Raw genomic sequence first — 26,543 nt, 5'->3', positions numbered from 1 at the left:
TTCAAAAATGCCGAGGGGGTCTCGTCGGGTCCCTGAGGAATTTCGAATGCCTTTTTAAAGTTCTGTCCGTTTGGAACAGATTCCCTGATTCCTTTAATCGGATTAGCCCTATACTCTTCCATTAATACCCGACCATCATTGGTATTTTTATCCCAATTAGGTCTAGCCAAGGGGAATTTAGCTTCTCCAGGTCCCCCTTGGTGATCCCGATCCCAGACTCTAATCCCTGCCTGGCGAATCATTCCACACTCATCCAGGGTAAACAGAGTCCTAAATATAGCCGTTAATTCATCCCATGTATATATATTCGGTCCTAACAATTGATCTAATTGTTCAGCGCATCCCTGGGGATCCTCTATCAGGGAAATCATTTCCCTGTTAAAATTACACACCTCCGTACTGGTCAAGGGCACATTTACAAAACCAAGACCCCCTCCCACGGGAACCTCCTGCAGGGGTCTCATCCAGCTAACTTATAGCTTATTATTTCTGAAATCCTGCTCTTCAGAAACTGACTCACAGTATCCTGCCCTTTCTTCCAGTAGGTTCTCACTCTGCTCAAAACTAACCTTGCCTCTGTCTCTCATAGGCAATCTAATACTTTGCGAACGGGTTAACAAGCCACCCCTATTCTCTTCTCCTTTTGTTAGTTGCGGGGGAGGAGGGGAAGGTGCGGAAGGGTAGAGCACAGGAGGGGGGGATAGATAGGAACTGGTAAAGGAGGGGCATAGGGTGGAGGAAAGGAATGTAACACATCCCATCCTTGCGTCTCAGGTACAAGGGGTTCCTCATCCCTCTTGTCCTCACTTCTCTTTTCGCTCAGGACCAGTTGATCAACCGATCCCCTGAGCCAGCAGGCGGCATATTCCGCCTTTGATTCTTATACAGCCAGATGTTAAGTTCCTGACACATCCAGTCATCCTCGTATCTGAGCCTCGGCCAATATAGCGAGCACCCTTTAATAGGGCCTTTAATCCATTCCAGACAACAGTACTTAATCATGATAAGTTTGTCTTTTCCCCGGGTTCTCCCCGAACCCCAGTCAGATAACATTACACCTAACGGACTCTGTTTGGTTATCTGATCATCCAATCCTTCACTTGGATTCTCTTTCTTACTGCCCATACCTCCCATACTGACAGGTATAAAAATTTCTCTTTCCAGATCCAGTAGCTATACTTATCGCGCTTCCTTAACGTTCTCCCGTCGTTTGTTCTCAATGGCTCTTCTCGGATATCACTCACTTCTTCCACTGACTAGCCACCCGTCGTCCGTGAGTCCAGCTGAATCAGCTGGGGTGCACCTACCCCCGTCGTCGGGCACTCTGTCAGTGGAGGGAGTGTGATCCCGGACAAACCCCCATTTGTTAGAAAAAGAAGTACCTTAACAGAAATTGCTCGAGACAAAAATTGAGAACAAAGAACATTTATTATAACAACAATGCAAAGTTGGGTGCTTCCCCTTACCCTGGGAATACACACATACACTGGGGCTCACCCAACTTTTATACAGTGAATTTCAGTATCAGAATACCCACCCCCTTACATTCTTCTGCCTCCAGGATGGGTTTGGCATAGGCAATCCTTCCTGCCTACGTGCAGTTTCTGTGAACTTGGAGGACCAGGGGTTATCCTGTCAGTGTCTTCTCATGTCATTATCCTCATTGTCCTTATTCACAACCTTGCCCTTATCCCCATTAACACCTTTCCGACTCTCAGAGCTACAGTCCCTTCTATGCAGAGTTCGCTAATCCTGTCTAAGGTTTACTAATTTAATATGCAATACTTGATAAATCTGTGTATGGCTTACGAATTATATATGTAGAACTTGGTACTTCTGTCTAGGGCTAGGAGACCCTTATCTCATCCAGACTATCTCAACTTCCTACATTCTATTATTCCTTACCTTTCCTTATCTTATTCATACGGTGGGCTCACTGATCCTGTCCAAAAGACTAGAAGATTCTTATCTTACATAGGCTGACTCTGCTTCCGGCATTCTAATTTCCATGCTTAGCCTGTTCATACTGGTTTAATCCATCACTCCACATGTCTGCACTAGTTTCCCCATCTTTCATATTTTGATGTTAAGTTTCCTCATCTCTCACAGTATAGAGTGAGTTTGACTGTGTGACATTGTTATGTGAGTGATTCCCACCATGTAAACTTGTTAAGTGTCTGAGTTTCACAGTGTAACCTTGTAATTTCGCTAAATTCGATATTGAAAAAGTTATGTTACTGAGTTCCTCAGTGTAGCCTTTTTAGGTGAGTGAGTTCCACAGTTTAACCATGTTATGTGAATGAGTTCCACAGTGTAAACGTCACGTGAGCGAGTTCCACGGTATACTTCTGTTTACTTAGTGAAACCCATATTCAAAACTATATATTAGTGTGTCCCACAGTACAAACTTGTTGTGTGAGTAATTTACACAGTGTGACCTTATGTGAGTGATTCCCACCATGTAAACTTGTTATGTGTCTGAGTTTCACAGTGTAACCTTGTAATTTTGCTAAATTCGATTTTAAAAATGTTATGTTAGTGAGTTCCTCAGTGCAAATTTTTTAGGAGAGTGTGTTCCACAGTGTGAGTGAGTCCCACCATTTGACCTTGTTATATGAGAGAGTTTGAAAGTGTGACGTTGTTATGGAAGTGAATTCCACAGTGTTAACCTGTCTAGTTAGCGAGCCTCAGAGTGTAACATTGGTATAGAGTGAGTTTGACTGTGTGACATTGTTATGTGTGAGATTCCCACCATGTAAACTTGTTATGTAAGTGAGTTTCACAGTGATACCTTGTAATTTCGCTAAATTTGATGTTGAAAATGTTATGTTAGTGAGTTCTTCAGTGTAACCTATTTAGGTGAATGAGTTCCACAGAATAACCTTGTTATGTGAGTGAATTCCACAGTGTAACCGTGTTATGTGAGTCAGTTCCACACTGTAAACGTCATGTGAGAGAGATGCACAGTATAATTTTGTTTACTTAGTGAAACCCTTATTCTAAACTATATGTTAGTGTGTCCCACAGTGTAAACTTGTTGTTTGAGTAATTTACACAGTGTGACCTTGTTATGTGAGAGTCCCACCATGTAAACTTGTTATGTGTCTGAGTTTCACAGTGTAACCTTGTAATTTTGCTCAATTCGATATTGAAAATGTGATGTTAGTGAGTTCCTCAGTGTACCCTTTTTAGGTGAGTGAGTCCCACAGTGTAAACTTGTCAAGTGAGAAAGTTGCACAGTATAATTTTGTTTACTTAGTGAAACCCATATTCTAAACTATATGTTAGTGTGTCCCACAGTGTAAACGTGTGTGAGTAATTTACATAGTGTGACCTTGTCATGTGATTGATTCCCACCATGTAAACTTGTTATGTGCCTGAATTTAACAGTGTAACCCTGTAATTTTGCTAAATTCGATTTTAAAAATGTTATGTTAGTGAGTTCCTCAGTGCAACTTTTTTAGGTGAGTGTGTTCCACAGTGTGAGTGAGTCCCACCATTTGACTATGGAAATTGTGGAGGCACTGGTCAACATTTTCCAAAGGTCCCTGAGGATTGGAGAGTGGCTGATGTGGTGTCGCTTTTTAAGAAAGGATGGAGGGAGAAAACGGGAAATTATAGACCGGTTAGCCTGACATCAGTGGTGGGGAAGATATTGGAGTCCATCATAAAAGGAGAAATAGCAGAACACTTAGTCAGTAATAATAGTATAAGGGCTAGTCAGCATGGATTCCTTAAGGGTAAGTCATGCTTGACTAACCTTCTGGAATTTTTTGAGGATGTGACAAAGAGGGTGGACTCGGGAGAGCCAGTGGATGTGGTGTATTTTGACTTCCAGAAGGCCTTTGATAAGGTACCGCACGGGAGTCTAGTGGGCAAGATCAGGGAGCATGGTATTGGAGGTAAGGTGCTGACAGGGATAGGAAATTGGATAAGAGATAGGAAACAAAGTGTTGGAGTAAATGGGTCTTTTTCAGAATGGCAGGATGTGACGAGTGGAGTGCCTCAGGGATCGGTGTTGGGTCCTCAGTTGTTTGTAATTTATGTTAATGATTTGGATGAGGGGATTATAAATAACATGAGCAAATTTGCAGATGACACTAAACTGGGTGGCGGTGTGGGGTGTGAGGAGGATGTAAGGAAAATGTAGAGGGACTTGGACAGGCTGGAGGAGTGGGCGGCTAAATGGAAGATAAATTTCAATGTGAACAAATGTGAGGTTATTCATTTTGGGGGAAGTAATAGGAAAGCTGAGTATTATTTAAATGGAAACAAGCTAGGGAGTGGGGAAGTGCAAATGGATCTGGGTGTACTTGTTCACACATTGTAAACTTCATGTTAGTGAGTTCCTCAGTGTAAACTTGTTTCGTGAGTCGTTTACACAGTGTGACCTTATCATGTGTGTCCCAAAATTTGACCTTGTTTCCTTAGTGAAACCCATATTCTAAACAATATGTTCGTGTGTCCAATTGTGTAAACATGTTGTGTGAGTAATTTACACAGTATCACCTTGTTATGTTAGTGATTCCCACCATGTGAACTGGTTATGTGTCTGATCCAACAAATCTCTCTCTGCAAACCCTACGGAACTTTCCTGAGTGGCAAAGCCTTGTTAACTTTATACATGTTCAATTCCGTGCACAGTATCAGAATTGCCTACAACCATTGAACTTGGAAGAATGAGAAGTGAGATTGAACTGTGAACCAAATAACTTTTCTAAAATGTATACACACATCATACACACACACACACACACACACACACACACACACACACACACATGGGCTTAGACTTAGAAGGGGATTAAGGTTAGTTAAGTTAATATAGATAAGTTAAAGTTTGATTCTGTTTTCATGTTTAAAAATAATTAAAAACAACTTATGTTTAAATAACTGCTTGCCTTGGTGAATGTCTATTGCTGCTGGGTTTTGGGGTCCTTTGGGCTCATACCACCCCCTCCAGCCATGTGTCTCCCGGAACTGGGGGTCTCTGTGCTGCTCCCTGTCTCTGGGAGCTGGGGGTCTCTGCACTGTTCCCCATCTCACAGAGCTGGAGGTTTCTACACTGCTCCCTGTCTCCTGATATTCTCCACCAGTCCTCCAACACAACCCAGACTCCCTGGAGGTGCAGAAGGATTAGTGAAAATGTGGATAGTTTCGCCAGGGTGGGGTCCATACAGGAGCTTGATAACAGCAGGGAGTCCATGGAAGGGGGATGGAGGGCATTCAATGGTGTGCCAGCAGGACGCTGCTGAGGGTGCAGATTCCCTTGGGCTTTCGAGGGGAGAAGGCACTGGTTATTCCACTGGTTTAGGTGAGGCCAGGGTCCAAATTAGAGCTGGCGCAGGTCATCGAGAGATGACATAACAGGTGCCTGGAACTGTGATGAGAATAGTAAGGGCTGGCAGAGGTAGGTAGGAGGGGGTAGTTGTGTTCCGACGAGGGATTGCTGAGGGAGAGGCCACATGGATGGGACTTCGAGGCAAGGACCTTCTGATTGTCTGCAGGGATGGGGCCTGTAAATAGACTCGCAGACATCCAGAACATGGCATCTTTGACCCACTACCATCAGGAAGTAGATATGGAGGAACAAAATCAGGCTGCCAGGCAGGGAAATAACTTCTTCCCACAAGCCATGAGATTGACAATGCAATGTGAGTTGAATGGGTCCATCCTCAACATCATCCCCGCCGGGTCCATCCCCTATTCTGTCCCCTGCCAGATCTGTCTCAAATCCCGTCCCCCACCGGGTCCAACCCCAATACCGTCCCACACCTGATCCATTCCCAATCGCATCCCCAGAGACAGGGAGCAGCACAGAGACCCCCAGTTCCGGGAGACACATGGCTGGAGGGGGTGGTATGAGCCCAAAGGACCCCAAAACCCAATACCGTCCCTCACCTGATCCATTCCCAATCGCATCCCCGCTGGGTCCATACAAAATCCCATCTCCCGCCGAGACCATCCCCAATACCATTCCCACTCATTCTGTCACTAATCCTTTTGCCCATCATGTCCTCCCACATATCCTATTCCCCATTGGTCCCTCCCCAAAGCCCCTGATCCCCACCAGGTCCATCCCCAAAGCCATTGTCCCCACCAGCTGGTCCCCAAAGCCCCCACCTCCCTACTGGTCTCATCCTGAAGCCCCATCACTCCGCTGGGCCTGCCCCAAAGGCCCATTCCCCATCATGGGTGATCTAGTGAGAGGATCGGTCTGGTGGGAGGAGAGACATGATGGGGAATGGGGGCTTTGGGGATGGGCCTGGTGGGTGACAGGGGACAGTATTGGAAATGGACCAGGAGGACAGAGACCACCCCTGGAGTTTCAGTTCACCATCGGGTCACTCACCTTGGCCGACGGACGTTCTTTGATCTGCGGGAACCCGAATTCGGTGCAGTTGGGGTTTGTCTCCCAGATCTGCTCCCTGGCTGAGGTCACCAATACCTGTTGGGACAGAAACCATCTTCACCACTGGCTCAGGGTGGGGGAAGCAGGAGGGTGACAAGGGGAGGGGGTGCAGTGTCTGTGTACCAGGTCAGGGACATGGGACGAGTCCTAGAACTGGGGTGGTGGTGAAGGCTGAAACCTAGGGGCATTTAAGAGGCTCTGAGTCATGTGGATGAAAGATGAATGGAGGGTTATGAGGGAGGAAGGGGTTAGTTATTTTTATTTTGGTAGGAATACATCGGTCGGCACAACATCGAGGGCCGAAGGGCTTGTACTGTGCATCTCATATTCGATGTTAAACCTTTTGGTCTTTGAGCACGCGGACATGTCGGGGAGGGACCGTGGCCAATTGGCACATTCCAGGCTGCAGGAGTACATGCTGATGGATGCACGGAGGCTGACACAGCCAACACGAGATGGAACATAATCCTCCCATTACCAGGCACTGAGGGGCTGAGGCCAAGGGGAATCCCTCCAATAGCAGAAGGGGGCAATAACTACATGGTATCAAAGTGGTGGCAATGAAGCTAATCAGAGTTGTTTGCAGCAATGTGCAGTGAAAGGAATATGTGGATGCAACACGAGGAGGTGAAAAGACTTGGAACGGTCTTCCTCTTTGGAAATAATTTGTGAATAAAGTCAACTTTGCTGGGTGGGGGAGGGGGGAAGAGAAAAGCTCTAACTCAGTCAACTTTGCTTCATGAGATACATTCACCGATCCAGGATATCTCCTCTGCACCCGCTCCAAAGACCAAGGTCAAATTTATTACCATTGGATAGCACAAGTACTACCTGATGAAACAGCATTCTTGGGGTAAACACATGCAAACACACAACCAAGCCCTCGCACCAACAGACAAATGATACACGTGCAGCACGTCCAGAAAAATAACTCAATATTGTTGAATAAATAGCAGAGTCGAGGAGTATTTGTATGAGCAGCTCATCAATCATTCCACGTTCTCCATGCATGGTGGTACCGGCTCTGATGTTCCTGGATCTCTTTCCCGACGGGAATAGCTGGATGATGCTGTTGGCCGGGTGAAGGGGTCTTCGATGATTTTGTCAACGATCCTGGTAGATCACATTAATATTTGGGGTGGGGCTGGGCAGAGGGCGTCCCCAGTGTTTCTCTCGGCCACTCCTGGTCCCGTAGATAGAAGACCGATCATTTAAAAATATATATTATTCAGAAATTAAACACCACAAAGAATTCACACAATTAATAATAATTCAAATCAAATACATAGTTAAAAGAAAGAATAAAAAATCCCCTCATACCCTACCCCCATCTCCCCTCCATCCCCTTGCCAAAAGAAAAATAAAAATGAAGACAAAGGACTCCCAGGAGGAATGCCGATTACTTTAACATTCCTTTTCATAAACTGAGGCCTTATAGAGAAAGGGAATGTCAGAGCTTCATTTAAATATTCACTCCCACCCTTTGTAAATATGGGCTCCATATTCTTACAAAATATATGGGTGTTGCCATCTGCTAACCAGGACGCCATCCAGTACACAAGATGGCTGACGAACGTGGTGACTGCGCAGATTCCGCGGGGACAAACAAACTTTGTCCCAGGTGAAAACCCACATGGCGGGAAGCAATGAGCAATGGAGGGAACACCCACCAATCTAAGGCCGACGCTGCCGTCTCGTAAGTCCTGTCGTCAGCAGCGGGAGAGAATATATGCAGAGCTGCCGGTGCAACAAACGTGTCTTCAACTTCGACTTCTTGGGTGTGTGTCATTCTTTCCACATTTCGGGGTATCGTGCATCCTTCATTGGTGACCCCGGCAGGTGCAACCGCCAGATGATGGACCAGGTGGCTCTTCAAGCAGTTTAGTTGAAGCTGTCAATGTTTTGGGCGTCACAGCCACACGTGTGGTTCGAACAGACCGAGGCCCAATTCTACCAGATCACCGCCAAGGACATATGTGACTACTATGTGGTGAGCTCGTTCGAGTAGGACATGGCAGCAGGGGTCTTCGACCCCCTGCAGCATCCTCCAGAGCAAGGTAAATACAATACCCTCAAGGAGCGATTAACCCCCATCTTTGGGTTCCCACGGACAGAGTCCCATCCACCCTCCTGAACCAAATGCTCGCCCTTGCTGAGGGACACAGGACTTGTCTGCTCTTTGAGCAGATTTTGCTGGAACAGCTGCCCATGTGCCTCCCCCTGCACATGGTACCAAAGCAGGCAGGAGGGTGGAGGCCATGTGGTTACTATCCCTGCCCCAACAGGACAACCACAGTAGAATTTTACCTCTGCAGGAAATTGGACTTACGATAAACCTTACTAAGTGCCAGTTCAGGCTGGATATGTTTGACTTCCTGGAGGGTCGAATCAATAGGCATGGAGCTAAATCCCTGCTTGAAAAGGTAGAGGCTGTTTGGTGATTCCCCAAACTCCCCCCCACCACAGTAAAGGGACTGCAAGAATTCACTGGTATGATTAACTTTTATCACCGATTCATACCGACAGCAGCCCACATCATGCACCCACTTTTTGCACTTATGGCGGAGAAACAAAAAGAGATTAGCTGGGACAATGAGGCTTTGGAGGTGTTCAGAGGGCCAAGGATGCACAGGCCCACACCACCCTTCTGGTACACGCCAGGCCGGAGGTGCCAACCATTCTTTCAGTAGATGCTTCCAGTACAGCAGTAGGGGGCGCACTGGAGCAATTCATCGAAGGGCAATGGCTGCCCATGACCTTCTTTAGCAGGCACCTCTGGCCACCCAAGCTCAAATACAGTGCCTTTGACCGAGAGCAATTTCTGCTGTACCTGGCAGTCAGACACATCAGGTATTTTTTGGAAGGTAGACAATTTAGGGTCTTCATGAACCAGAAGCCATTAACCTTTGCCTTCCATAAAGTGTTGGACCCATGGTCGGCCAAGCAGCAGCGAAACCTCTCATATGAGTCTGAGTTCATTACAGACATTCAACACGTCGTAGATAAAACCAACATTGTGGCCGACGCACTGTCCCACCCCGCGATCGAGTCTGTCCCAGGGAATAGACTCTGCAGTCCTAAGCAGGGCACAGCCGCAAGACACTGAGCTCGTGTCATATGGGACAGCAGTTTCCTGGCTCAGGCTGGAGGCTGTCGCCATTGACCCTGGTAAGTAGATGCTGCTCTGCGACTTCTCCACTGGCAAACTCTGCCCCATCGTGCCGGCAGCGTGGAAATGACAGGTTTTCGATGAGGTGCACAATCGGGGGCACCCAGCCATCAGAACTGTCAAAATGGTGGCCAGTAAATTTGTCTTGCACAGCCTCCAAAAACAAGTTGTCATTGGGCCAAGACCTACACACTCAGCCAGACGTCCAAAGCGAGACACACGTCAAGGCACCCTCAGATATTCAAGCTAGCATGATATAGGTTCAGTCACATCTATATTGTCATAGTAGGGTCACTAACAGTCTCCCGCAGGATGAGTTATCTTCTCACCATGATTGACTGCTCCATGAGGTTCCCAGAGGCAGTCCAGCTGTCTAATATAACCACTGAGACCTGATTAACACCTGGGAGTCACATGAGTCCTGGAGTTTATGCCTTCTGATAGAGGTACAAAGTTCATGTTGGGACTCTGGGCGGCACTGGCCAACTTGCTGTGATGCCAGCTTCACCATACCAGGGTGTACCACCCTGAGTCCAGTAGGTTGCTGAAGAGGTTCCACAGGCACCTAAAGGCAGCCTTGATGGCTTTGGCTTGAAGGGCCGAACTGGACAGATGAGCTAACCTGGGTCCTCCTGTGGATCCGCACTGCACCAAAAGAAGACCTCAACACCTCAGCAGCCGAGATGGTGATACCAGGAATTTTTTGGCCGCTGCCAAGAATCCAGAGGACCTGACGGCCTCAATGACAAAACAAAAGGAAAGACGGGAACTTGAGCCCCTCTGCAGCCTCCTCTGTACAGCCAGGCCAAATACTTGGATCCCAAAATTTCAGGGACCTGTGAGTACATTTTTGATCAAAGGGTGGCCATAGAAAGTATTCAGACACAACGCATCGACATATGTGCTGTATATCGATGCGAAGGAAGAGACCTTCACCATCAACCACCTCAAGCCAGCACATCTGAACTTCAGCAAACTCAGCCCCCACTCAGCCCCCACGATGCAGAGTTTGAAATTTAGATGCAAAGTTAATAACATCCATGATGGTAGGGATGTATTATTTAAGAAAAATTCTCTGTAAAATTCAGGAGATCAACCATTTCCCTTTGTGATTTATTCGATTGTAGTGAGCCTAGGTCCTTTTCAATTTCTTCTTGAGTGGCTCTGATGGATATAAATTTGTATAAATCTGTGTCATTAATTTCTATTGGATTATATGAGAGTTAACTTGCTCCAGTTTGAATTGCATCAGTTGTCCTTCACCTTTCTTCTGTTCTCAGTTGCCAGGACAAGACCATGTGGCTTTCTCTCATCAGGTCGTTTTCAGCTCTAGAAGGATGTGACCTATTGGAGCTTTTTTTGTTTAAAAATTCCTTGGAACTAGACTGTTGGAACTCCTTTTCCAATTTCCAAATTTGTTTCCAGCTCTTCTATTTCTCCCATGTATTTCTTCTTCATCCCTTTTGTATGTGATATTGTTTGTCCCCATAAAATATAAAACTATTGGGAGAGGAGGCACAGTTTGACTCGCAGAATAACTTTATCTGGTCGCTTACATCCTTGCCAAAATCTGGTTTTTGAAGATGGGTGGGGTTCGAACGCCATCTCTGTGACTTAGTTGTTTTTTCTGGCATCGAGATAGACAGGGTCAAAGGTTCAAGATAAGTATTCAGACGAATGTTCTCCGAATTTGCTGTGTTGATAACAAAGAAAGGCCAATCCGAGTCGAGGAAAAATGGAGGCATTGGCCTCCACACATCTGTCAAATTTTAATCTTTCAGGAAAGCCAAGGTAGTTTTGCCTGCTTTTATTCGGGATATTCTCGAGGTGACTTGTCCAGAACAGGATCCAAGCAAAAACTAAAGCCACCCCCTCCAAATATATTTTGTCGTCCCCTGATACCTTGAGAAAAATATTCTGAATAAAGGAATCATTTTCACTGTTAGGTGGTGGGAGATTTAAAAGTCTCCAGGGTTCTGAGTAAATCTGACCATCAACTAATACATATCAGCCTTGTGGATCAATCATCGTCTCTCAAAGTGTTGTTATTGATTACCCTGGCCTTGGTGTGAACAGATGATGTTAATACCTGTCCTATCGATTCTTTCCTCAGTTTCTTAGGCTCCTGTGTGAGAAGATGGATTTCTTATAGAAAGGCAATATCAATTTGCAGTTTTTTTTCCTGTCAGGTGGGCTGGCCTCCGACTTCACTGGCAGGCCTTGAAGTGGCCCCGCCATTTTCATCACCATAAGGCCCCTCGATCTGTTCTGGAGGTTTCCACGTTGATTCCTTGTTGTTTTTGCTTGCAGATTTACTTTTTATGTCATTCTGCTGATCCTGGAGCATTCCCTCATCACTTGTAAGTATTTTGACTCCTTTTTCTCCCGGAAATAATTGTCTCGACAGACAACTGTCAGAATTAGCTCAATAGCTGAATCTAGTTGCTTCGACTTTGGTCTCTGGTCCATACTGCAGCTGTCTGACCAAAAGTGGGTTTGGGGGTTTTTAATAGATGTAAAATGTTTGTGTTTGGAGAGCCCCTGGGCCAGCGTCCATCTCACTTCACTACATCATGCGACCCTCACTAGGAGATCATAAGGAAAGTTTGCTTGAATGGAAATTTGTGGTGGTACGTCATCGGCCAACTGCAGGGGGGAACCTCTGTACCTGAAGAAGTGCAAGGAGACAGGACAACACCTGGTCAGCTGTCAATCAGTCGGCCTGAAGGGATCAAGCCCAACCCGGTTGGGTGTCAATCACCCTCCAGGATAAAACCCTGCGCTGGCCTCCCGAGGCCTCACTCAGAGTTACTGCAGCTACCCCCAGCCTGGCTCTGTGGAAGTCTTTGTGGATTAAAGCCTGTTGTACTGTCTTTACCTTGTGTGCATCTGATTCTTGCTAACAGCGCACCACAATTTAATCCACAAAATGTTCCCATGCCTGTCATGGAAAAACTCCTGAGCTCAGGGAGCTTCGAAGTTGACCCACACCACCCAGAAGCCCAGACACGCTTTGAGATATGGCAGCACGCGGTCGAGGCAATCATCGAGGCGCATGCAGGTGGCATCCTGGACTCAGATCGGAAGAGGCCGGTCCTACTCCGGTCAAAGATGGGTCCCCACGCCTTCCAGGCAACCAAAGGCTGCTCCATGTGCAAGAGCACAATGGACACCTTTGAGAAATTGTACAAGACCCCCATTAATGCGGTCTGACCAAGGTACCTCTTCAACACCCAAGCAGAGCAACCCAGGGAGATGGCTTACTTGGGACACCTGCGAGAGTTGGCCCGACCGTGTCTGGCTGAACCCGGGGAAGGCTGACCCGGGACGCCTTCGTCCGAGGGCTACGCTTGTGGGCCATCCAGCAGAAGCTGATGGAAGATAATGTCTACGCCCTGACCAAGACAGGGCAAGTGTTCTGAAACCTGGAAACTGCAGCAATGCACATCGAAGCCTTCGATTCTAAGTTCACCCTTGTTCCCTCATGGCCCTCTCACACTGCAGCTGCAGCCATAGACCGAGCTGTGGAGGAGAACGTCGCTGCATCAGGTGCCCGGCATTCCTGTAAGTACTGTGGGTCCTGGTGTGGGTCAGACTGACTATCATGCCAACACTGCTCAGCTAGGAACCAGTACTGTTCCCGATGCGGCAAGAAAGTTGACTTTACTAAAGTGTGGCTCTCAAAATCAGCCGGCAGCTCAGTGGCCCTCTATGACCTCCCCACTTCCCCGCGGACCCCTCCAAATACGCGAGCGGGGTGGTGCCAATTTTCCCGCTACAACTTCTGCCTTCCACAACTCTGACGGTGCAGCATCTGGCTCTGCCAGTGACGATTGCAGCATGTACCCCGAGTACCTGGACTAGCCACAGCGCTCGCCAGCATCACTTCTGTCTCATGGTGTGACATCAATTCTGGCTGACATAATGACGTTACTGCCACCGGCCCCAACGATGTCACTTCCTCCGACACAATGAACATGGCTGGGGGAAGCACCCATGTGACGCCGCCATCTTGGGCCAAGCAGCGGCCGACACAGCAGGCCCCCGATGATGATGAGAATGACATAGTCAACACAGGTAATGTTCAGGCCACCCAGCTGATGCTCTCCATGACTCCGGACACCATCAGTTGCTGCACGCCACACCCCATAACCAACGTCGATGTGGTCAACACGAGCAATGACTAGGACACCCTACCGACGCTCCACAAGCCTCCAGATGCCATAACCGGAGAGCGATGTCTCTGACCCTGAGATGGTCCTGGCTGCCACCACTCCGACCAGTGACATCCCTCATGACCTCAGGAGCTCTATGAAGGTCGTGCAAGTCAACGGGCAGGTAACAAAGAGCCTGTTCGACAGTGGCAGCACAGAAAGCTTCATTATCCCGAGTGTGGCCCACTCCCCGACATTAAAAGTCCACCCCACCACCTGCTCGATCGCCCTCGCTGCCAAGAATAAGACTGTTGGTACCCTCAGGCGCTGCTTGGCTGATATTACTGTGGGAGGGGAGACATACACAGGGTTCAGGTTCCTGGTCATGCCCAAACTCTGCGTCTCAGTCCTCCTGGGCCTCAATTTCCATTGCCACATGCAAAGTATCACCCTTGCCTTCGCGGGCGCCAACCTCCACTCACGTTACACAGTATGCCAACCTAGCAGTCCTGCCAACCTTCGGCCTCTCGCATCACCCCACCGGCACTCTTCCCTCATCTTATATAAGGCTGCAAGCCGATTGGTGCCAGAATTAGGCGCTATTGTTCCGCAGACAGAGACTTTATCAAGGCGGAGGTGCGGCGACTCCTGGTAGAAGGTGTCACAGAGCCCAGTAACAGCCCCTGGAGAGCCCAAGTCCTGGTGGTTGAAAGGGGTAGTAAGCCGAGAATAGCCTTGGATTACAGCCAGACTATTAACCGGTACATCCAACTGGATGCCTACCCCCTGCCGAGGATCGTTGACATGGTCAACGAGATAGCCCGCTACCAGGTTTTCTCCATGATTGACCTGAAGTCGGCGTATTACCAAATCCCCATCCACCTGAAGGACAAACCCTACATCACCTTCAAGGCAGACGGGAGCCTGTACCCGTTCTGCCGAGTTCCCTTTGGGGTCATGAACGGGATCTCCATCTTCCAGCAGGAGATGGATCGCAAGGTAGACAGCACAAGCTAAAGGTGACGTTCCCGTATATGGATAATGTCACTATCTGCGGCCGTAAACAGTAGGACCACGATGCTAACCTGGAAAAATTCCTCCAGATGGCTGGGGAGCTGAACCTCACTTACAACAAGAAGAAGTGTGTGTTTAGCATCACCCACCTCGCCACCATGGCCCATGGTGTCCTCAGCCCAGATCCAGAAAGAATGCGCCCATTAATGGAGTTACCTCTCCCCCACACGCTAATAGCCCTCTGCAGGTGCCTTGTCCTATTCTCCTATTACTCGCAGTAGGTCCCTCGCTTCTTGGACAAGGTCCACCCACTAGCCCAAGCTACAACTTTTCCCCTCCCACCTGAGGCACAGGCAGCCTTCATTCGCATCAGACACGACATCGCAGACGCCATGATGCAGGCCGTGGATGAGGAATCCCCATTCCAGGTGCAGAGCAATGCCTCTGAGGTATCTTTCACCACTACCCTCAACCAAGGGGGGCACCTCATCACTTTCTTGTCTAGCACCCTCCACGGCTCCAAGCTAGGGCATTCCGCCATTGAAAAGCAGACCAGAGGTAATGGCCAGGTGGAAAGGGAGAATGGCACCGTCATGAAGGCGACATTCCTGGCCCTCAGATCTAAAAATTTGCCAATATCTCGCTGGCAGGACATCTTGCCCAAAGCCATTCACGCCATCTGATCTTTACTTTGCACCACTACAAACACAACCCTGCATGAATGCCTCCTTGCTTTTCCTAGGACATCAGTGAATGGTTCCTCCTCCCTTCCTGGCTGACCACCCCAGGGCTGGTTCTGCTTCGGAAGCACATCAGGGGCCCTAAAACGGACCCACTGGTTGAAGTGGTTAACCTCATACATACAAACCCTCAATACGCCTTTGTGAGGTATCCGGATGGCCACGAGGACACTGTGCCAATTCGAGACCTGGCAAGGGCTGGAGACCCTGAGACCGCCTTGCTGGCTACTGACCATGCCGCGTACCCGATCGTGCAGCATTAGAGCACAACACTGGAGCCTGAGCTGCTTGCCTTGCAGCCAGACGTCCAGGCATCTACCCCCCATGCAACAGTGGAAGAGCTCCCAACAGTCCGGGAGTTCACCGCTGACACCCCTTTTCAGACAGTCCCTGCAATGGATGCTTCCCTGTCGGTCCCCTCCCCGGAGGAGCACCATATGGACATGCCGGCCCTACAGCGGTCCGGCAGACAGAGGAGGGTGCCTGAGCAGCTTAACCTCAAGCTCAAGGGTAGCCAAACTTGCTTAATGTAAAAGCCACAAACAATAAAGCTCAGATGCTTGAGAGTCAGTCGCAGATGAACAAAATTCCCACAGACGTTTTCATTGTTACATCCACATTTTGTAACAAAAATATTATAGCAATGTTCAGAAATGGATGTTAAATACCATCATATTTATTCATGCCTGCAGTTTCTAAACTGTTAATTTGTATTCGTTTCAGTTATCATAAAGACACAAACATGTTAAAAAAGGAGAGATATTTTAATCAGATTCCACCCTACAAAATTAGTCATTAAAATCATATCTTTTTATGACTAAAATAAAATTCTACAAATATCAGGCTATTAAAGACGCAAGTCGGGCAAGCGAGGGGGTGGGGTAATCGCCAGTGCGAGTCGGTGAATTGAAGGTGGGGGGAAGAAACCGGCAGCGCGTGTAGGCCGGGCGAGAGGGGTGGAGACCAGCAGTGAGAGTTGGCCGGGCGAGGGTGGGAGGAGACCAGCAGCACAAGTCATCCAGGTGAGAGGGGGGGACCTGCATCACGAGTTGGCCGGGTGAAGGGTGGGGGAAACGGCAGCGCGAATTGTGTGGGCAAGGTGGGTGGAGATCAGCAGTGCGGGTCGGGGCGGGGGTGTTGGGGAGACCGTCAGCACGAGTTGGGGGGTGGGAGACTGGCAGCGAGTCGCATACATGTGGCTCGCTAGTCGCGGTTTGGCCACCCCTGCTCGAGCTGATGGTGGGGCGGGGGGGTGGGGTTTGGTGGGTTTTGTCCTGCTGCTGTTGTGTTACTGTACTGTTGCTGTTACTATTGTTGTGGGGTCACCCTCGGGTGTTGTGTTCCAGTGGGTTCCAATTTTTAAAGGGGGGTAATTGTACTGATATGATGGTATGCGCTGGCTGCCCCTCCCTTCGGGTGTCCTTCTACCTTGGGTCCTCCCTTAGTCCTGCCCATGTGACTCTGGCCCATAAAAGTCGAGTCCCCTCTCCTTCCCACTCATCTAGCCTTGGACCCGGGCCAGCAGTCTCTCATGAAATAAGTCCTATCGTTCCCCTCAGTCTTTGTCCGAGGCATTATTGGGGCAACTGAGACCGCCCAACAATGATCTTTTAAAAAGACTGGAAAGAACGGGAACATGTGACAAAGTATCTTACCAAATAAAGATAAAAATAAATAAAGAGTTGGGGTCGCAAAATCAGGGGAATGGGAGAAGTAAACAAGGACGGGTTTTAAGATGACGAGTGGAACAGCTTTTGATAGGTTAAATAAACAGTTGCTCAGTTAAATGACCAGATAAATTAACAAAGGAGTGGTTATGAACACAAAGAAATGCATAAAAAAGGTCGTTGTACATCAGTGGGTCTGCCTTCTCTGAAGGAGACCTGATCTTGCAAGAAAGTTGAATCACTTCACTCACTGTGAGATGATTTCATCAGTAAGCTGGGTTTCTCACAGGAATCAGTTACAATTTAATTCTCTTTTCTTCTTCAAATATAATTAAAAACTACTTTTCTTTAAGTAACCCAGTGCTGTGGTGCCTATCTTTTATTGATGGTTTTTGGGGTCCTCTGGACTCCGTAACAATATGTACTATAACCATATAACCACTTACAGCACAGAACAGGCCAGTTCCGCCCTACTAGTCCATGCCGTAACAAATCCCCACCCTCCTAGTCCCACTGACAAGCACCCCTCCAGTCCTCTCCTATCCATGTAACTATCCAGTCTTTCCTTAAATGTAACCAATGATCCCACCTCGACCACGTCTGTCAGAAGCTCATTCCACATCCCTACCACCCTTTGCATAAAGAAATTTCCCCTCATGTTCCCCTTATAATTTTCCCCCTTCAATCTTAAACCATGCCCTCTAGTTTGAATCTCCCCCATTCTTAATTGAAAAAGCCTATCCACGTTTACTCTGTCTGTCCCTTTTAAAATCTTAAACACGTCTATCAAGTCCCCTCTCAATCTTCTACGCTCCAGAGAAAAAAAACCCAGTCTGCACACACTTTCCCTGTTACTCAAACCTTGAAATCCTGTCAACATTCTCGTGAACCTTCTCTGCACTCTCTCTATTTTGTTTATATCTTTCCTATAATTTGGTGACCAAAACTGTACACAGTACTCCAAATTTGGCCTCACAAATGCCTTGTACAATTTCATCATAACCTCCCTACTCTTGAATTCAATACTCCGATTTATGAAGGCCAACATTCCAAATGCCTTCTTCACCACACCATCTATCTGAGTATCAGCCTTGAGGGTACGATTTACCACAACTCCTAAATCCCTTTGTTGCTCGGCACATCTCAATAGCCTACCATTTAATGCATATGACCTATTTAGATTTGCCTTTCCAAAATGTAACACCACACACTTATCTGTATTAAATTCCATCAGCCATTTCTCAGCCCACACCTCCAGCCTTCCTAAATCACCTTTTAATCTACGGTAATCTTCCTCACTGTCCACAACACCACCAATCTTTGTATCATCCGCAAACTTGCTTATCCAATTCTCCACCCCTACTTCCAGATCGTTAATATATTTTACAAACAATAGTGGACCGAGGACCGATCCCTGAGGAACTCCACTAGTCACCGGTCTCCAATTGGACAAACAATTTTCTAACACTACTCTCTGACACCTCCCATTCAACCATTGCTGAATCCATTTCACTACCTCCTCATTTATACCTAATGCCTCCACCTTTTTTCCTTACCTCCTGTGGGGAACTTTGTCAAAAGCTTTACTAAAGTCTAAATAGACAACATCCACAGCTTTCCCTTCATCAACCTTTTTTGTAACCCCCTCGAAATACTCAATCAGGTTTGTCAAGCTTGATCTACCCCTGACAAAACCATGCTGATTACTCCCTAGCAATCCCTGTACCTCCAAATATTTGTAAATACCATCCCTCATGTGAGAGATGGGAAAACTGATCTAAAATTATGAACATGAAGGAAACTAAAATTCATACATCAGTTAATGGCTGTAACCAGTACAAACAGGATGAGCTTGGGGATTAGGATGCAGGAAAGCAGAGTCAGCACGATTAACATAAGAATCTTCTAGTCTTTGTGACAAGAGCCACCATAAGACTAAGATAAGGAGTGGTAAGGAACAATAGAATGTAGGAAGTTGAGGTAGTCTGGATCAGATAAGGGTCTCCTAGCCCTGGACAGAAGTACCAAGTCCTACATATCTAATTAGCTAACCTTACACAGATTTATACATGTTAAATTAGCCAACCCTAGACAGGATGAGCCAACTCTGCATACCAAGAGACTGTAGCCCCAAGAATCAGGAAGGTGTGAATAAGGACAATGACATGAAGGGACACCGACAGGATACCCCCTGGTCCTCCAAGTATACTGAAACTGCACGTCGGCAGGAAGGATTGCCTAATGCCAAACCTCTCCAGCAGGAGGCAGAAGAATGTAAGGGAGAGGGTATTCCTATACTGAAATCAACTGTATAAAAGTTGGGTGAGCCCCAGTGTATGTGTGTATTCCCAGGGTAAGGGGAAGCACCCAACTTTGCATTGTTGTAAAATAAATGTTCTTTGTTCTCAATTTTTGTCTCGAGCAATTTTTTTAAAGGTACTTCTATTTCTAACACTCAGAACACTTTCCATCAACTTGCCCACCACAGACGTCAGACTCACGGGCCTATAATTCCCAGGATTACATTTGGACCCTTTCTTAAACAGCGGAACCACACATGGAGTAATTCATGTTCTGTTCTGGGATTTTAAATAAATATTAAGAAAGAGAGAAAGTGTTCAGCCTGGACTAGAAGGGCCAGGCTGCCTGCTTCAGTGTGTCATTGTGAGATGGTTCTAGGAATGGTGCATCTTTGAATATCTGTACCATGTCTAAAGTCTAGTAACTTGTCGTGTAGAACTGTAAGGTCAGGCAGCTTTTACACCTTAAAAGGAGATTTTCTTTGGGGGTTTCCTCAACTTATAATCATATAATTAATAATAGATCAACATCAGGCAGGTTTTACACCTTAAAAGGAGATTTTCTTTGGGTTTTCATTGGTTGGTTTGAGTGACATCACAATCCCCATTCACTATATAAACATCATGCAGTGGGCAAGTGATCGGATTATCTGATTGATTTTCAGCTATATTCAACGACTCTCGCATCTAATTATGCTTCAAAAAAATAAAATTACCCCAATATATTTCCGATCTCACCACCCCACTAGAAAAATGGATACGATAATAGAAGAAGACGACGAAGATTTCACAATCGTCCTGAAAGACTCAGGGAGTTCAGGTCACTGTCACCCCAGAGAACATCCAGTTCGCATTGCATGGGAGGAGGATACGCCGATAAGACCATGGCGGATCCTCCTTAGAAACATCTTGAACCGGGTGGCAGTGACCTGGAGAATGTGCTGCTGTCTTCAATGAAGAACCATCCTTGGGCATCTCCAATGCCCCATCCTTGGGCATCTCCATCGCCTGCCCGAGAACATCAACATTATGGTGCCCATCATCTCTGCATAGAAAGTGTATAATTGTCTAAAATGCCTATTTTTAATAAAATATGGAATGTTAACTTTATAAAACCGAGTGCAGGTGTCATATCTGCTTTTACCTCTATGTCTGGCAGTTCATGCTCTGCGCAAAATCAAAACTCTGCCTGCACATCTCCTTTAAACTTTCCATCCTCTCCCCCTCTCTCATCTTCATGCTGTGCCCTCTAGAATGGAACATCATTATTGTGAGGACAAAGGTTCTGACTGTCCACCCGATCTGTGGTATTGGTTGACAATGTAATGAAGTGAATGTGCTGGGTAGAAGAGTTAAGATGTTATGATAACCCTATTCTGAAAGATAGAGCAGACTTTTAAATGATTATCACCTCTTCCATAAATAAAGCCAGCCCCTGGTCTTCTGCACAAATAACACTATTCCCTGCTGTTACACATAACCAGCTGTCAGACGCAGCCCATTCATAAACGGGTTCCCACCCAAAAACAACTGATGGCACAACAAGCTTGTCAAAGAGAATGTGGAAACATCAAAAGCCTGCAGAGGGAGCAGAGCAAAGGCCCTAATGACTTTGCTCCAGTGTCTTTAATTTAACTAACCCTGTTCAAAATCATGATCACTGGGGAAGCAACATTGACATGTGCCAAGTGCTAAGCTCACACTGTCTTAAAGGCCCCTTTTGATCATATCTGCCACAAATCCATATCTTTTCATTCTAGAAAGCCAATTCTATGATAACCATTTTCCTGTCTTTAGAAATAAGAAAACACTGTAACACCTCAGCTTGAAACAATCCCCTCGAAGAAATGGTCACTTAATCAAATGCACCAAAATGTCTTCAATATTGTATTCAGTAACCTTGTACTTTGAATGAGGTTCAACAGTACTGGGGAGGTGACCTTGTCGACCCAACCCTAATTACTGCTCATTCCCACTAGTAGGACTCGAATCAATTCTCTGTGTGTTGGACTTTGTGGTTTGGTTGGACTTCTTGTACCTTGACAGGACTAAAGTGTAACATTGGCGGAGTCGGTAATCTCTCGCTGGGAAGATCACTATGTATGGTGTAAGTGGCCACAAGGTCACTGGGACATCGGACGGAGCACCAGTGCACCTTGGGACCCTTGAGCCCGAACTCTTTCCCATTGTGGTCCCTCATACGAGGTTGATCTGGGTCCCTGCCGAGAGAAAAAGAACCAGGCAAAGAATCCAAGACAGCGCATATGGTGCCAAGGGCTTATGCTGAGATTAGCTACAGTGTTTCCATTGGAAGGAGATTATCTGACTCTTGGGTATCATTTTAGGGCAGCTGGTTGCGTTTCAACCAAGTCAATTTTAAACTATTTGAACATATGGTGCCTTTCGGGCACTAAAAACATCCCCAACCTCTGCCCCGGCTGTGGGATGCCCACGATTTGACCGTCCATTTCAACTGTTTGTCACCTTAAAAGAGGAAAGTGTGACAGCGGTTCGGACACAGTATCGTGGGAAGGAACGGAGACTGGTGGCATATTTTTCTTTTCAACTAGACCCCGTAGCCCAGGGGCTCCCTCCGTCACCCAGATCCTACCTGCCTTACCTGCCATGATTACGGTTGCCCAAACACCATGTTCTATCAGCAAGTTAAAGTTTATCCACAGCACTGGGTGGCTTCATTGCTGACATCGACATAATCACGGCACCTTACACAAGGTTGCAAGGTGTACACCTTACACCATACAAGGCTGAACTGCTACAAAATATCGCTTCTGTCAAACCCCGACCTGACTTTTTACAATTGCACTATGATCAACCCTTCTGCCTCACTCAGCACCCACCCCCAACCCCACCACCCCCCACCCCCCACCACCCCCACCCCCACCCCCCACCCCCACCACCCCCACCCCCACCCCCACCCCCCACCCCCACCACCCCCCACCCCCACCACCCCCCACCCCCACCCCCCACCCTCACCACCCCCACCACCCCCCACCCCCACCACCCCGCACCCCCACCACCCCCCACCCCCACCCCCCACCCCCACCACCCCCCACCCCCACCACCCCCATCCCCACCCCCACCCCCACCACCACCAATGGAACTGGACAACCCTGAACAAAACGGTCTCCACAGGAATAAACCTCAAAGGAATGAGACCTGATTTAAAGGACACACCAATACCCTAACCCTAACCCTCCCTCCCCATCAACCACTCCCTCCCCATCACCCTTCCATCCCCATCAACCCCTCCCTCCCCATCAACCACTCCCTCCCCACCACTTCTCCCTCCCCATCACCCCTATTTGTCCACCAACCCCTCCCTCCCCATCACCCCTATTTGTCCACCAACCCCTCCCTACCCATCACCCCCTCCCTTCCCACCACACTTCTCTGCCCACCAACCCAGGGTGAACACTGGAAGGGATGCTGGAGTCAGAGAGAAACTTCTGACAACACAATTTTCTCATGGCTGCACTGCCACATAGTTTGCCATGAGGATGTTACACAACCCCACCCATCCCCTCAGAACTGGCTACGCATCCTGTTGATTAGGCGGCCGAACCCGGAGCTTGGGCACAGCCATTTGCAATGGCTGTGACATCTCCAGATGGGCCACCTATAGGCAGTCCACCGTAAAAACTTCCTCTCTCCCCCCAATGTCCAGGGTGAAGGTTCCGCCGGCTTGTTGCAAGACTTTGTATGGCCCCTCGTACGGTCGCTGTAGTGGTGCACCTTGTGGTTCCTTCCGCACAAAAATGAACTGGGCTCAGTCGAGCTCTTTGGGAGATGAAATGGCCGGGTGCCATGGCGTACAGGTGGTGGGGGAGCTAGGAAGGCCAGTTGCCTGCGTAGGTTTGCCAGCAGGTTTTTGTCGGTGGCTGTGATGTCAGGGTCTGGGCTGAAAAACTCACCCTGCAGGGAAAGCAGTGCGCCATAGATCATCTCCGCTGCTGAAGCCTGCAGGTCCTCCTTGAGGGCCGTCCTAATCCCGAGGATGACCCTGGGTAGTTCGTCCGCCAAGTTTGATCCAGAGACCTTGGCCATATGCGATGCCTTCAGGTACCTGTGGAACCTATCTACCAACCCTTTGGACTGCGGATTGTATGATGTGGTGTGGTAGAGCTTGACCCCCAGGAGCTTCGCCATCTGAGTCCACAGGGCAGACCTGAACTGCCTCTCTGTCGTTAGTGACATGCGCTGGAACTCCGAAATGGGTGATCTATTGGCTGACCAAATTCCTGGCACATGTTTCCACGAGGCCTTCTTAATCGGGAAGGCCTCTGGCCACCTTGTGGCCTGATCCACCATCCTGAGGAGGTAACGAGCCTCCTTGGACACTGACAGGGGCTAACTGCCGGGTCGAAGTTCTGGATGGGGGCTCGTGTGTGTCACTGGACCTTGGATATCTGGCACCTGGTACAGTTCCTGGCCAGTTCTGCCACCTCCTTCTTCAGCCCGTGCCACACAAACCACTCTGTGACCAACCGCACGGTTGTCTTTACTGCTGGGGGAGCGAGGTCATGGATCAGACTGAAGACCTACACCCTCCACTGCGGCGGGACCACTGTTGAGATGTCGCAGAGCAATGTATCCGGGCTGCTGGACACCTGGATATCCTTGAGTTTGAGGCCCGACATGGTGGTCCACAAGGCCTGTGACTCTCCATCATTCCTCTGTGCCTGAGCGAGTTGCTCGTAATCCAGGCCAGGCACGACAGTGTTGATGGCTGGACGGGAGAGCACATTTGCCACTACATTGTCCTTGCCAGCCCTGTGTCGGATGTCGGTCATGAACTCAGACACGTACGAGAGGTGGCACTGCTGTCTGGTGGACCACGGATACTTTGGCATCGCCAGAGCTTTGTATGGCCCCTCGTACGGTCATCAGTGAGGGTCTTGTGATCTGTGAAGGCTGTGAACAGACTACCCTCGAGGAAGTAGCGGAAATGCCAAATGGCCAAATACAGCACCACGAGCTCTGGGTTAAAGTCACTGTATTTGAGCTCTGGTGGGCATAGCTGCTTGCTGAAAAAGGCCAGTAGGCACCATTGTCCATCGAGCCACTGTTCCAGAACCCACCACTGCCATAGCTGATGCATCCATGGAGAGCACCGTGTGTTCTTCCAGCCATGGTTGGACCAGCGCTGGCTAGAGCTTCCTTTGTCATGATTAAAGCCCTATCCGCCTCCTCTGACCACAATAAAGTCTTTTCTTTTGTGGCCATGAGTGCAAACAATGGGCTCATGGTGCGCGCGACTCCAGAGATGAAACGATTGTAAAGGTTCACCATCCCCGTGAACTTCCTTCAATCTGCTGCTCCAGAACTCCACCAATCGCTGTTCCTGAGGTATCAACTGTGAGGGCTGTGGGTGCATTTGGCCTGGGTGGACTGGAGCGCAGCTTCCACGAATACTCGTGCAGAGTCGTCCCAGGTCAAGTCTTTCGCCTTGCCAGTCATCAGGGTGAAAAGTGGGCGTATCACTCGAACAGCTGCAGGGATGAACCTCTGAGAAAAGTTCACCATCCCCATGAACTCCTGCAGTCCGCTGGTCATACTGAGCCTCGGGGATTTGCGGATGGCCTCCACCTTGCTGAGTAGTGTTGTGGCCCCGTCTTTGGTAATCCTGTGACCCAGGAAGTCAATCGTGCTCAGTCCGAACTAACATTTGGCCAGGTTGATTGTAAGGCCCAACTCACATAGGTGATTGTAGAGTCTCCTCTGCCTTTATTGAGGCTGGAAAGGCTACTTTTATACAGTTGGAGTTCCCGCCGTTAGGTTGATTGGCTGACATCAAACGCATGAATAACTTAAACGGGATCCCGCCTGCGGGAACATTCTTGCATACGACTCCCCTTCTTCCCCAGCCTGGTGTTGCTTTGTTAGCTGGGCAGCCTGGCCAGCCCCATTTTAGGGCTGCCGGTCTTGCACTGCCCCAGCTTCCAACCGCGCTGGTTCCCAATGCTGGGGATCACGTTAGTGAGTTATGCCGCTGTTTATTACCGCGTGTTGTGCTGGCCTGATCTCCGCACTTGTGGGCTACCATTATCTTTATATAATATTTTCCAATCATTTTGATCTATTTTTCTGCCCAAAACATTTTCCCACTTTCATCTTGGTTTTTGCAATTGTGTGTGAGAGTCTGTGAATGCATTAGTGAGTACATGTGCATGCAAATATGTGTTTGTGCACGAGTTCATGAGGATGCAGGCGTACGTTCATGTGTGTGTGTGCACGTGTGTGTGTGTGTGTGTGTGTGTGTGTGTGTGTATATATGTCCATTTGTGTGTGCACATGAACGTGCGTGTGCATGTGTGCATGTGAGTGCATGTGTGCAATAAGCCGGCATGCCTGTGTGCGAGTGTGTGCACGAGTGGGTGAGTATGTGCATGTATGCATGTTTACATCTGTGTGATTGTATGTGTGTGCATGTGAGTGCATGTGCGCAATAAGCCGGCATGCCTGTGTGCGAGTGTGTGCACGAGTGGGTGAGTGTGTGCATGTATGCATGTTTACATCTGTGCGATTGTATGTGTGTGCACGTTTGTGTATTCACATGTGTGTGTTTGTAATGGAGAGGGGTTCATGAGGGATCTCATTGGTAGCCGTACACAGCATCGACCGAATTATGTGGGGCATCTCAGTCTGGGCATCCTGACAGTACGCAATGGTCCACCCTTTCGACGAGAGCCAGGAGGATTTCCTTCCAGAGCATCCCATTTTTGTGTTCAACTTGCCCATTACCTCTTAGGTTATAACTTGTCATGCGTCTGGTCGCGATACCCTTCGCTGTCAGGTACTTTCGCAGCTCATCACTCATGAAACTAGACCCCCAGTCACTGTGGATGAAAGCAGTGTAGCCAAACATGGTGAAGATCTGCCCCAGGGCCCTGCTGACGGTGGCCGTAGAGGTGTCTGTTCAAGGGATAGCGAAAGTGAAGCCTGAGTACTCGTTCACTACTGTGAGGAAGTAGACGTTTCGGTTCCTGGAAGGCAGGGGCCTTTTGAAGTCCATGCCAAGATGCTCAAGATACAACATGGGCCTGTGGCATACAGAAGAAATGGGTTT

The 26,543-nt window shown here is 48.2% G+C and overlaps 1 long non-coding RNA gene across 1 annotated transcript in view; it reads right to left on the bottom strand.

The window, feature by feature from the left end:
* The window catches only part of LOC138750469 (uncharacterized), a 32,385-nt gene extending 12,405 nt beyond the window's left edge, over window positions 1-19,980 (bottom strand). Inside the window, exons 1-2 of the long non-coding RNA XR_011349348.1 lie at window positions 19,921-19,980; window positions 6,353-6,448 (exon numbers count right to left, since the gene is read on the bottom strand). This is a non-coding gene — a long non-coding RNA (uncharacterized lncRNA). The remainder of the gene's footprint in view (window positions 1-6,352; window positions 6,449-19,920) is intronic.
* Window positions 19,981-26,543: the final 6,563 nt, after the last annotated feature.

Source organism: Narcine bancroftii, unplaced genomic scaffold, assembly GCF_036971445.1.
Source record: "Narcine bancroftii isolate sNarBan1 unplaced genomic scaffold, sNarBan1.hap1 Scaffold_152, whole genome shotgun sequence".
Taxonomy (NCBI): domain Eukaryota; kingdom Metazoa; phylum Chordata; class Chondrichthyes; order Torpediniformes; family Narcinidae; genus Narcine; species Narcine bancroftii.
This window is presented reverse-complemented; position numbering and strand designations above follow the sequence as displayed.